The sequence below is a fragment of the Coptis chinensis genome, chromosome 6, assembly GCF_015680905.1.
Source record: "Coptis chinensis isolate HL-2020 chromosome 6, ASM1568090v1, whole genome shotgun sequence".
Lineage (NCBI taxonomy): Eukaryota > Viridiplantae > Streptophyta > Magnoliopsida > Ranunculales > Ranunculaceae > Coptis > Coptis chinensis.
In genome coordinates, this window is record NC_141461.1 from 22,439,869 (window position 1) to 22,453,857 (window position 13,989).

Genomic DNA, 13,989 nt, shown 5'->3' on the forward strand with positions numbered 1-13,989 from the left:
AGTTACATAATATGAAGACTCTATTATCTCAGACTTGTTCTCTTTGAATATCCATTTCCTTCATTCTTAAACCATCTCCTAATCCCCACAATACCTAATAAAGACCTCTAGCTCAATTAGGAATATATTAGTTTGATAGTAAGTGGCAGATGTGTTTGATCGACTCCGGCTTCCTTGTGTGTCATTGAGTTTGTAAGGTAAAGTGTGCCCACTGCACACTGGAGTAGCGAAACTTGAGCGGAAAAATCATAGTGGTTTTTGTCTTGACATTTATGTGAGGACCTACTTAAGGACGCTATTCTGAGTTTTCAGAAACGGACCTGCTAGTTCATCTCATAGTATTACTCATTGTAAATATGTTTATTCATAGATGATAGATTATTATGCATATATTAGCTTATGTTTCGACTTAATTATTCTATATTCATTGCTAGTGAGATGTATAGATACTTGAGACATAGATAAGGAAACAATAATTTTATTTCTGAGTCGTTGTAATATAGATGAAGTTTGTGAGTACCTTCACTGGAAAACTCTTACGAGGCTATAACTTGTCCACTAGGGAATTCCTAGTGGTTTAAGGCCTTGTTGCATATGGTCAATGCAATCGCACTCGGCGAAACGAGATTAGTTAGAACTCCATTTTTAGTCACTTATGCTAATTTCTCATATTTGCTTGAGGACAAGCAAAATGCTGTTTGGGGGTGCTTTGATAAGAGCCCAAAACTGTAGTTTTAACCCCTTAATAATACTACTTTTAGACCAATTATGCGAGTAATAAATAAGAGTTAATGCTAATTACGTGTTTTTATGTATTTCAAGAATGGAACTCAATTATCATAGAACTTCTTAGCAACCAACCCTTTGCTCCTTTATATCACCAAAGTGGCACATTTCTGCACATAAGGCCAAGATTCAAGGAGACAAAGCTTTTATGAAGCCCGGTTAAAAGCTGAAAAATCAACACGGACAGAAATAATGCACAAGTCAGTAGAACTTCCGAAGACCATATCTTTGGACTCAGGCCTCGGATTTGGGCCTACCTTATGTCAAAACGACCAGCTCGGAAAGCGCTTTCCAATGGTCTAAGCCTTGACCCAATCAGAGGAGAACAAGTAGACGAAAAGCCTACTAAAGTCAAAGCCAGCTGAAACAGGCTCTGTGGACTGAAGAAAGTGGGCTTTGGGCTTGATTTTCCGGCCCAAAACATGAGACCTCAGCCCATGCACGAAATTGTGGATCTGGTCTCCTTCTTTACATAAAATAAGATTTAGCTCTTAAGAAATAGATAGTTAGATAGCTTAGAATAGAAAGTAGCCATTAAAATAGCTTGTAGATCTAGTTTTTAGAATTTCAATTAGTTAATTAATTAGTTTCATACATTGGTTTAGATTAGTTATTTGGGAATGATTGTTCTTCATTGATTAGATAAATAAAATAGTAGTTTTGATCATTTCGATTTTACCATTTAAATTTGTAGATCTAAGTCCAATTCTTGTTGTTATTCCATTCTTTGTATTAATTAGATTTGAAGTATTGTTAGTTAAAATTAGTAAAGCTCAAATTTTTATATTATGTCTAGTTTTAATTCAATGGAAAATGATAGTTTGATTAATCAAGGCTAAACCTCCATTAGAGGGGTTTGATGAAAACTTGATAGTGTAGTATAGAATCATTGTAAGAATCTATTCCACTCTAGAAGGTCGTTGATTCGCCATGAGAATAGGTGGATGACCTCACATGCTAGTTATGAATTGGTAGAAATGTCATGTATAATTAGGGATTAGAACGACCAATTCTTACAGTGAGAACGTAAGAATTGGTTTACAACAAATCTACGCTAGTTTATTAAGTTGGAGTCAAGGTGGAATCAAATTCCCCTAATTCTCTATCTAGATTCAACTCTTAGCAATTTGTCATTTCGTTATTCGTAGATTGTTATTTGAATTCACATCGTAGTATAAATTCCACCATTACTCTCATTAGACTTTGGATAGACTCGTCAATTGTAGAAAACTTGAATGCTAAAGGACTAGGAGTGGAACGAATCTTCTATTCCAACTCTACGTCAATAGATTCGAGAGTAGAAAACAAATATATTTGATAAGTCTAGTAACAGTTCAGTTTATAGTTTTACTTGCGTTTAGAGTTTCATAGCTTTATTTGTGAGTAAAACTATCTTTTTATGGTTATCAGCGACATCCCTTTGCTAAAACAAGGAAAACGTCACCAGCTGTACTATTTGCAGAAGTAAACTGCCACTCCCCAAAAATATTCATCAGGATGAATAACATAGTGGTGCCTTCATTCAGGGACAGGCTACCAAGGGCTATGTTATATCGCCCTTGGTCCATTACACGAAACACCCCTCCCCTATAATACTCGTGGAAATACGCATAGTCATAGAGGTATGCATTATCAGTCATATATCCCCACGTGTTTGTAGGATTAGGCAAAGACAATCCCAAAACAAATGCTACCAAACTCTTACTAAATTCCATTGTCGTGTCATTAACTACGACGGAGAATTTTTTTTCTCCATCAGGTTGACAAAAGAAATTAACATTATTGTAGAAATATGTAGTAAGCTGAGGTTAATATGAGTCATCATTTACCAGTAGATGTTGCCATCCTAACTACAAGATCCTGTCGCAGAACCAACCTCCATAGGTCTCACTTCCCAACAAGTCTTCGGAAGACTGCTTAGGTATGACTATAGGAGATGCCATCACAATAACTATTCTCTAGAAGAGCTGCAAACGACCCTAGATAACTCTCAAAAAAATCAGAAAATTATAGTGTTTGCAAAGGTCAGGGGCGGGGTGTGCTCCAAAATGGCCTTTGAAGGGCGCCTATTGCACTCCTTTCTAAATCGAGTTGCAGGCATTTCAATGCTAGGCGCGCTCATAAATTGTCTTGGTAGGGCGCGGGGCGTGCTCCATATGTGAAGAGCATGATGAAGTGAAAAATAAAAGGAAAAATGTAGAGGTTCAGGGTGAGAGATGAAAGTGAGATGTGTAGATTTTGTGTGTAGAATGAATCAAGTATATATAGGGTTTTAGTTTCTAAAACGAATCGACAAGTTGCCAAAAAAATTTAAGGCAATTGCCGGAAACAAAATATTTCCAAAACTTAAAACGGAAACAACCCATATTTTTTATTCCAAAACAAACCTAATATCTTTTAGATTGAATTTAGAATAGAAACTTCCTAACTCATTGAAATTTCATCCAACCACAATATCTAATCATAGCCACACCAATAATAGCAACATTTTCGACCAACTCAGTTGCAAAATTACTTCTAAAATGGTGGATCAGATAAAAGCAATGCTAACAATAAGAATACCACCCCCAAACAGTTCGAGAAGGTGGGATTTATGCAAAAATCATCGCATGCTTAGACAAAACCCAATTTAAATTAAAATAGAAATTCAAATAACAATTAACTACAGAATTCAAATTTAACTACTGAATTTAACAACTTAACATCCAATCTACTAAAAACAATAAAGACAACATCAAAACAACAAATTTCCTAAACAATTAGCCACGAGATGAAGATAGGCCCTGGGATGAAGATGGGCCCAAGTCATCTGTCCTTCGACGACGACGCTCATGCCTCACAGACTCCTCTGAGGAAGAAGCCCCCATGGGTGGCATGCGTTCTAGAATTTCCACTTGGAACCAGCACTGTGCCTCCATAAATGCCTTCATCTCTACCCAATGCACATCCTCACGCTAGACAAGAGTCTCCATGTTAACCTGGAGATCCTTTTCACCATCGTTGAGCAATTCAAAATTCGTCTGAAGGTTCTTTTGTTTATTTTGAATTCTAACCTACCTAGTCCGCAAGTCTTCACATATATTATTAATGGAACACAAGCCACGATGCAACACTGACATTCGTTCTAAATGAGAAGTACACCTCTCCAAGGCATTGGCATTAAAACATGTCGTATCCTCCTCCTCATCATCCGAATCAACTACCCTATCCTCCAGCAACCTCCAAGTCTTCTGGATACACTCCGTATAAATAGTTGCATTTGAATGCAACTTTAACATAATGCGATCAAATTTTGTAACAACCCCAAAAGACATCATGATCTCAATGGTCAATATAGGGAAGGGTGCAATACTTTTCCCAACTCCTCTAATCATATTTAATATAAAATCGAGGATGCAGAATTTATACCTCTTCTCCTGCAATATCCAGAGAACGTGCAGATAGTTCAACCCGATGTCGATGACTTTCTCTTTCCCAATGACATTCTTACCAATCCACTGAGCTACAGCCAGCTAGTTGGTTCGCAGAGATGACTGTCGGACACAATGTGATTTCGGATTGTATTGTCCCTCTAAGACAATGTCTCTCATCAATGCAGGGACTCCAGTATATTGGGATTCCTGCAAGGTGGCTTCGAGTTGGGGTTTTGGCATAATGCCTAAAATATCAGCCAACAACTCTCTAGAAACTTCTCTCCTCTTCCCAGTCATCTTCACAAAAGTTTTCTGACCCTCCAACTCCCTCTTCTTATAAAATTGCAACACCAAATCGGAGTGGTAGAAGTCATTCTCCAAATACCACAACCTATTCCAATCCCTCCTAATCATCTCGTTACTAAATAAATGGCATAAATGGTCGGCAGTAAAAACCTATTCGACAAAAGTCTTCGTTTTTTGAGCCATTGAAGTTTGGAGTCGATTTGTGGGCTTGAGTGCAATGTGGGGAATGAGTTTGAATCAAGCTCACTCAAATATTTGGAGTGGGCGCGGTGGTCGCGATGGTATTTGGATTTTGTCTTTTTTTTATTTTATTTTATTTTCGGTGGTTTAACTGTTGGTAATGGTGGTGGAGATGATGTGGAGAAGTTTTGGAGTGGGGGAAACTTTTTTGGCATGGTGGTATTTTATTTTTTATTTTTTTATTTGTTAGGGTTTGGTATTTTTTTGTTAATGGCGGAATGAAGAAGAAGGAATCGTGAACTGATTTGGTTTTGAGGAAGATGCACGTGCGTGGCACATGCATGCGATATTTGGGCCCAAGCCCAATTTGATTTTCGAAAATTTCCATTTTATGCGCGCAAACTTCAAACTAAAACTGCCGATTCGTTACCAGTCCGATTTTTACGAATAAGATATGGAAACAATCAAGAGAGAATTTCCAATCCAATGATCCATAAAACACTCTATTCTAATCGTGATTGATATATAAAAAGGTGGGAAAATGCCTCGAAGTACGTGAATAACGTAAGTTATGCGAACAAATGAAATATAAATTCATAGATAATATCAACCCGAATCAAAATACGATTAAACGGTATACACAACAAAAATGAAAAGTTGAACAATCAAGGACGGAAAGACCAACACCCTACCCCCAAACAAATTTTATAGAACAGAGTTTAGAAAATTTGTTTTAAATGTGGGTCTTTTAAAGTCAGATTCCCGAGACTTCCTAGATTACTATTTTTATGGTTAATTTTTTTTTTCCTTTTTTATGAATACGTATTAATATAAAGAAAATGAAAAGCAATAAAGACATAATTCACACCATAGAGGAACATGACTCAAAAACCAAGAAAACATGCAAGAGTGGAAAATGTGAATTATGTTAAACGTGGTCTTAGGATCCGGTACTTACAACCACACACTCCATAGGGAAGGCCCGGTTACTTGAATGGTGCACTTACCAATATATGGAAGTGTAAGGAAGTACACCAAACAACAAAGGTCAGTCCTCATAGATGGGGTCCTGTAAAAGGACTTCTTCGACATTAGGGGACATTAACTCGTGAAAATATTTTAACCGTTGGCCATTGACTTGAAAGGTACCGTTGTCCTTGGGATTTACCAAGGTGATTGCCCCGTAAGGGGTGACTTCAGTAACCAGAAAAGGACCGGACCAACGGGTTTTTAATTTCCTGGGAAAAATATGTAGACGGGAGTTGTAAAGCAAGACCTTTTGACCTACCACAAACTATTTGTGCAAGATTTGCTTATCATAAACACGTTTCATGTTAGCTTTATAATCCTTCGTGAGATCATAAAAATCGCTACGGATTTCTTCAAGCTCATTCAATTGCCACTTGCGCTTGACACCCGCCTCATCAAAATTGAAGTTAAGGCTTTTTATAGCCCACATAGCACTGTGCTCCAATTCAATGGGCAAATGACAAGGTTTCCCAAATACAAGTTTGAAGGGAGACATACCTATAGGATTTTTAAAAACAGTCCTATACGCTCATAAGGCATCAGTTAGACGCTTAGACCAATCTTTCTTATCAGAATTTACAGTTGTTTCTAAGATTTTTTCGATTTCCCTATTAGAAACTTCTACTTGGCTGCTAGTTTGTGGATGATAAGGAGTTGCCACTTTATGTGTAACTCCATACTTTTTAACTAGAGACGCAATAACTCTGTTGCAAAAATGTGTTCCACCATCACTAATGATGGCTTTAGGAATGCCAAACCGACAGAAAATGTATTCCTTAACAAAAAACACAACTGTCTTATGGTCATTGCTACGGCAAGCCATGACCTCTATCCATGTAGACACGTAGTCCACGACAACTAGAATATAAATAAAACTATGGGAAACAAGAAAAGGACCCATGAAATCAATGCTCCATACATCAAAAATTTCTACCACCATGATTAGGTTTAATGGCATCATATTACGCTTAGTTATTCGCCCAATTTGTTGGCAACGAACACACGTCTTGCAATGCACTTGGGCATCTTTAAAAAGAGTAGGCCAATAAAACCCACATTGAAGAATTTTAGTAGCTGTTTTCATACCACTAAAATGGCCACCACACTCTTTGTCATGGCAGAACGATAGAATCTCATTATATTCCCACTGGGGAATACAACGACGAATAATCTGATCCGCACAATACTTAAAAAGGTAGGGCTCATCCCAGTAGTATAGCTTAACTCTAGTCAAGAACTTCTTACGTTCATTTCTTAACCAAACATCAAGAAGAATATTAGACGCTAAATAATTCACAATGTCAGCATACCATGGTGCATAAAAAATAGCATACATATGCTTATCAGGAAAGGAGTCAGGTATGGACTCAGAATCACTATCATCGTCATTTGTTAGTCTAGATAAGTGGTCGGCAGCTACATTTTCGATCCCTCTTTTGTCCTTTATTTTTAATGTGAACTCTTGCAGGAGAAGAATCCATTGGATTAATCTCTGCTTAGCATCCTTCTTTGCGAGAAGGTACCTAAGGGCTGCATGGTCCATGTAAACTAAAGTCTTAGTACCAACAAAATAAAGACAAAACTTATCTAAAGCATAAACGACAGCTAAGAATTCTTTTTACGTAGTTGTATAATTCCTTTGAGCATCGTTTAAAGTTTTACTATCATAATAAATGACAGTAGACTTATTATCTAGTTTCTGACCTAACATAGCACCAACGGCATAATCACTAGCATCACACGGGAGGCTGTATAATGGGTGTAGATGTTAAGGCGGCTTTTAAAGTTTCAAAAGCCTGTTTACAGTTAAAATTAAAATCAAAGATGGCATCCTTTAAAAGCAAATTAGTCAAAGGCCTAGCTATTTTTGAAAAATCTTTGATAAAGCGCCTATAAAACCCTGCATGGCCTAGAAAAGCTCTAATGTCTCAAACAGTCTGTGGTATAGGTAGGGATGCCATCTTATCTAGTTTGGCCTTATCTACTTCGATGCCATCACTAAACACAATGTGACCTAGCACTATTCCTTTTTTCACCATGAAATGACATTTTTCCCAATTTAAAACCCGACTCTTCTCTTCACACTGTGTCAAAACCTTAGACAAGTTAGATAGGCAGTCAGTGAAAGAATCTCCATAGATAGAAAAATCATCCATGAAAACTTCCATGAAGTGCTCTACCATGTCACTAAATATATGAAGCATACACCGCTGGAAGGTACCAAGAGCATTACAAATGCCAAAAGACATTCGTTTATAGGCGTACATTCCAAAAGGACATGTGAAGGTAGTCTTTTCTTGGTCATCAATATCAATAATAATTTGAAAATAGCCAGAGTAGCCATCTAAAAAATAATGAAAAACATGACCAGCTAGACATTCGAGCATCTGATCTATAAATGGTAAAGGAAAATGATCCTTTCGTGTCATGGCATTTAAACATCTGTAATCAATATAGATCCTCCATTTCATAGGACCATGCATGGAAACATATTCACCCTTAGCATTACGTATCATGGTAATCCCTGATTTCTTAGGAACTACATGAATAAGACTTACCCATTCGCTATCGGAGATTGGGTATATGATACCTACATCGAGTAAACATAAGACTTCTTCCCTGACCACCTCTTTCATGGAAGGGTTCAAGCGATGCTGAGGTTCACAAGAAGTCTTTGCATTATCCTCCAAATGGATACGATGAGTGCAAACATTAGGGTCAACCCCTTTAATGTCGTCTAGGGACCAACCAATCACTGAATGATGTTCCCTAATTACCCTAATCAACTGTGCCTCTTCATTCCGTAGACAACAAAGAAGATATAATTATCGGATGACTACCATCCGGATCAAGTTGAATATACTTCAACTCAGAAGGAAGAGGTTTAAACACCGGGGTGGTGGGAATGTCGATAAAGGCTTCTGGTGGTTCCTCATCTTGAGTAGTGAAGACTTGTTTAGGTAGCAGGTCTTCAAACTCAGTAGATGGAGCAACAGAAGGGTCTACTATAGGAGTAGACTCAAAAATGGCGTTGACTTCCTCTACGTAGGAGTCATCCTCAAAATCTGAACTTCCAAAGGAAAGGAATTTATGCATCTGGTTTTTTGGAAACATGTTATTAAAATAGTCTTGAGCTAAGCTCTTGATCATGCTAACCTCCCCATCCACAGACGAATCTGGTAACTATTTCATCATTTTAAAAACATTGACCTCAACAAAAAGATGGCCAAAAGACATGGACATCAAACTAGCACGATAATTTATAAGCGCGTTGGCAGTTGCCAAGAAGGGACGCCCTAAGATGATCGGAACAGAGTCGTTAGCGACTTCTGTATCGAGGATAACAAAATTAGCAGAATAGTAGAAATCCTGAACCTTAATAAGCACGTTTTGAACCACACCCTTAGGATACTTAATAGACCGATCCGCTAATTGCAACGTCATTTTAGTAGGCTACATCTCCTGTATACTTATTTGTTTATATAAATAATAAGGGAGTAAGTTAACACTTGCCCCCAGGTCTAATAAAGCGGTCATCATGTGGGAATCTCCTAAGGTGCATTGTACAGTAGGACGACCAGGGTCCTTATACTTAAAGATTCCATATGTTCGGATAAGGTTGGAAATTGTTCAGTTAAAAAGGCGCCTTTAGGAATATTTGTCTTACGCCTAGTAGTGCACAACTCTTTAAGAAACTTAGCATGGTGAGCTAACTTTTTAATCGCTTCCAAAAATGGTAGGTTTATCGTTAGATTTTTGAAAACCTCCCTAATCTCATCAAAATTCCTATCCTTGGTTAACATGGCTAATCTCTGGGGAAACGGTGGTTTCTCTCTATATTTAGCGTATGGATCAACAGGATGTCTAACCTTGGCTTTTTGTTCCTTAGGTTGTGGTTTAACTGGTACCTCTACAGGGGTAGGATCTTCAGTTTCTATTTCGGTATCTAGTTCAATATCCGGTGTAGGGACTACTGGTGGGGTAACTATAGGCATAGTTATGGCATTATCAACCACTCTGCCAGAACGGCGAGTGGTGATGGCATTTAGCTCACCTACGTTTCCATTTCCATTACTAGTATTACCGTTTACCTCAAAGGCTGTGTTTGTTATTTTAGGATTAGGTATCGCTTGTCCTGGAAACACACTTTTGGGTTGTACTTTCTCTTGGGCTAACTGCTATAAGGAAAGTTGGATGAACTGTAAAATCTATTGTTGGGTTTGCATAAAGGCGTCGAAACGATTCGGTTGTGGAGGAGTGTTTGTTACAGGTTGTGTGACAGAAACTATGTCACGTTGATTATTAACAGGTGGGTTGTGATAGTTATGATTAACCAGAATGATACCTCTATTAGCATTATAATTATTATTGTTATAATTATTATAATTCCCTTGTCCTTGTCCTTGTCGTGGTGGAGCTTGGTTGTAATTGTTTGCTGGCCTAACATTTTGATTATTAAACCCTGGAGATGTAACTTGGTGATTATTTCTCCAACTGAAGTTGGGATGTTATCTCTAAGGGGCATTAGGAATAAGATAGCTATTAATAGAGCAAACATTATCTTGTTGTGATGTTTGTTGTTCATATGCGAGAGGACAATAGGAGTCGGGATGCTCAGGACTCAAACAGAAATTACATGGCTTAGAGTTGACATTCATGATAGGGATAAGCTTTTGTTGAACAAAAATAGCTTCTACCTTTCTAGTGAGAGATTTGATTAAAGTTTTAAGCTCAGGATCGGGTTTAATCTCAAATATATTGGTAGCATTAACTGTTGAAGAAGAACTAGCGGAGTAGGGAATATCGTCACTACCCCCAGTTATTATTATGCTTTGTTTGATCTTCTAAAAACTTATAAGCCTCTGAGGCTCCTTTACTGAGGAAACTACCCCCATTCATTATATCTAGGACCTCTTTATGGTGGTGTAAAAGTCCATTGAAAAAGGCCCGAACTAACGTGTCTTTCGCAAGGTTATGATGTGGACACTCTATAAAAAAGTCAGTGAAACGATTCCAAGCCTCTAAAAAGGATTCATGAGGATTCTGTCGAAAAAAATGAATCTTGGAAAGCATTTCATCTGTCTTCAGTGGTGGGTAAAAATGTTCCATAAATAGTTGAACAAGTTTGGCCCATGAGTTAACAGAATTAGGCGCTTGGGCAATTAACCAAGACGCCGCCTTGTCGGCTAGGGTGAAAGGAAACACCCTCAGTTTAATTTGTTTTGCACCAACCGTAGGATGATGGAATGTGGTAAGGACTTGTTCAATCCTACGCATATGCTGATAAGGTTTTTCATGGTCTAACCCATAAAAAACGGGTAACAAATTAAATATATTTTGGGGGATTTGGAAATTCCCCATTGGGTCTGCAAGAACGATGCAAGATTTTGGGCTATCGTTCAAGGCTTTGTAAAAGTCAGAGAGAGGAGATTCTCTTTCTTCAGCCATTATTTCAGGTGTAGTGTGTACGTGGTATACTAGATAGGTTTGTGTGTTGACGTTCATGATAGATTACGTTAATCATTTTTTCTCTACCTGACCTTAATCTCTTGCAAGGCTAAGTCCAATATTAAATAAACACGACAACAGTCAAAACAACCTTGATATGCTAGTATAAATCCTCTAACAGAAGATGCGAGGAGTGGAAGAAAGAAGTACCTGAATGCCTCCTTACTTCGCTTATGAATATCGTCTTGTATACGCGAGTTCAGTGTATTTTTCAAGTTAGAAACACTGAATAACTTTAAGAAATGGAAGTTTGTACTAACCGGTGAAAATTAGGCTATTCAGAAGAGGGCGCGGGTCGTGCTCACAAGTAGCCTAGATAGGGCGCAAGTCGCTCTCCTTGTGTAACTCGAGTTCCAGGCGTGTCAGCGCAGGGGGCGCTCAAACTTTGCCCTACAGGTCATGCTCCTTGTGTAACTCGAGTTCCAAGCGTGTCAGCACAGGGGGCGCTTGAACTTTGCCTTAGATAGGCACAGGTCGCGCTCAGGGTTTTTCTTGGAATTTTTTTAGTTTCTGAACCACACAATCACTGTTATAATCAAACAAGGGTGGGTGGGTTTAATGGGAGTTTGGGAAGACTAACAATACGAACGAAAACAAATCTAAATAGAACTAAGATGGTAGCAGCGCTATTTGATAAAAGGTAAAATGATAGTTTTACCTACGAATAAGCGATGAAACTCAAACGTAAGTAAAACTAAAACTAATTTCAGCTTAATATTATCAAAGTTTTCTACTCTCGATGCTATTGCAATAAATGGAGTAGAGAATTCATTCCACTCCTAGTTCTTTAGAATTCACGTTAACTACGATAATCAGTCTATCAAAGTCAATGAGAATAACGATGGAAATTATACTACGATGGTAATTCAACTAATCAAGGTACGATAATTCAAACTACAAAAATACTAAATTGACAATATGAGGAGGAATTAGGGGGATTTGATTCCACCTTGATTCGACTTAATAAACTAATAAAGAAATATCGTAATCCGAATTGAAATGCTTTCGCATAACAATTGGGTGTTTATAATCCCTAATTGTTCATGGTAATCTCTACCAACTAACAACTAGCATGTGAAGCAATCAAACTAATTCTCATGGTGAACTAATTACATTCTAGAATATAATAGATTTTTACAACCAATTTCTACGCTAACAACAATCAAGTTTCATCAAGGCTTCCTCAAACCCCTCTAATGAAGGTTTTAGCCTTGAATCATTATACTATCATTTCTAAAACAAGAACAATCAAATCAAGTCATTATTGAATAACTAATTAACTTTCTTAATCTAATTTATCAATAGTCTAAGATTCAAAATGGATTACAACTGAAATTCAAACTAATCTAAAACTAAAATTATGAATACTAATTATCAATTTAAAACAACTAAATCTATGAATGCAAGATTGAATTCGAAATTAAAGATTGAAATATAAACTAAGTATTTTATTCTAAGATTCAAAACTTGTTCTAACAACTAATAGAATTGACAACTAATTAGATTAATCTATATAAACTAATTTAATGAATTAAAACTAAGTATTTGGATCATTCACTAATTCCAACTAACTAGAAAATGAATTGCTCAATAAAAACTAAGTTTTAAAACCTATTTCTCTGATCTAGATCTAACTATCCTTAAGAGCTAAGTCTTTTTTTTTGTTAAATGAAGGAGACTAGATCCACAAAATCGTGCATGGGCTGAGGAGCCTGTTTTGGGCAAGAAAATCGAGCCCAAAACCTTAGTACTTCAGTCCACAAATGGCTTTTCAGCTGGAAATGACTTCAACATCTACTTTTCGTCCACTTCTGCTCCTCTGATTGCGTCAAGGCTTGGACTATTGGAAAACTCTTTCCAAGCCGGTCGTTTTGACATAAGGTAGGCCCAATTTCGAGCTCTAAGTCTAAAAAATAGCCTCCGGAAGTTATGCTGACTTTTGTGCGCTGTTTCTACCCGCGTTGACTTTGACTTTTTAGCTTTGACCGGGCTTTAAAAAGGTTTTTTCTCCTTGAATCTTGGTCTTTTATCATAGAACTTCTTAGCAACCAACCCTTGCTCCTTTATCCCGTAAAAGGGGCGCATTTCTGCACATATTCGCCTCCAATGCCTGAAATGCATAAGAACACAATAACAATACTAACACTTACTTATTAATCATATAATTGGTCAAAAGGGATATTGTTAAAGGGTTTAAAACTACAGTTTTGGGCTCTTATCAAGTAGCGAACCTGTCAAGCCTTGAGTTGATCTTCTGGTGCTTTGCCTAGCTTGATATAATCTATGATGGGTTGCATCCATGTTTGACTCATCTGAGTTTCAGAGAGTGGGCATAGGTCGCTGATTTCTAGGATGTTCTCACTCTGGTAAGCGGGTATATCGATTACTTTGATAAGTAGCTTCCTAGGGTGGTCACAGTTCAGTGTTTAGGTCGCTAGGTACGCCAGGCTGTCAGCGTGGTGATTCTCTTCCAGTAGGAAATGGTGTATGGTGACTTTCTTAAAATAAGATAGTATTTGATTCAAAATTTGAAGATATTTAGAAAGATTATCTTCATTGGTGTTATACTCATTTGCGACCTTGCGAACGACTAGTTGTGAATCGCTAAAGACCTTCAGCTCCTAGACATCCAATTCTAACACCGTGCAAAACCCCATAATCAGGGCTTCGTATTCAGCTTTGTTGTTAGAGGTTGTGAAATCAATGTGAACTGATTTCTCCACCATGTTGCCATTAGGTGATACTAGGACTACACCAACTCCGCTGC

General features: G+C 37.5%; 1 non-coding gene across 1 annotated transcript; it reads left to right on the plus strand.

The window, feature by feature from the left end:
- Nucleotides 1–10,683: 10,683 nt before the first annotated feature.
- Nucleotides 10,684–10,787, plus strand: LOC147492121 (small nucleolar RNA R71). The gene has a single exon (XR_015200647.1). It is a non-coding gene; the product is annotated as a small nucleolar RNA R71 (small nucleolar RNA).
- Nucleotides 10,788–13,989: the final 3,202 nt, after the last annotated feature.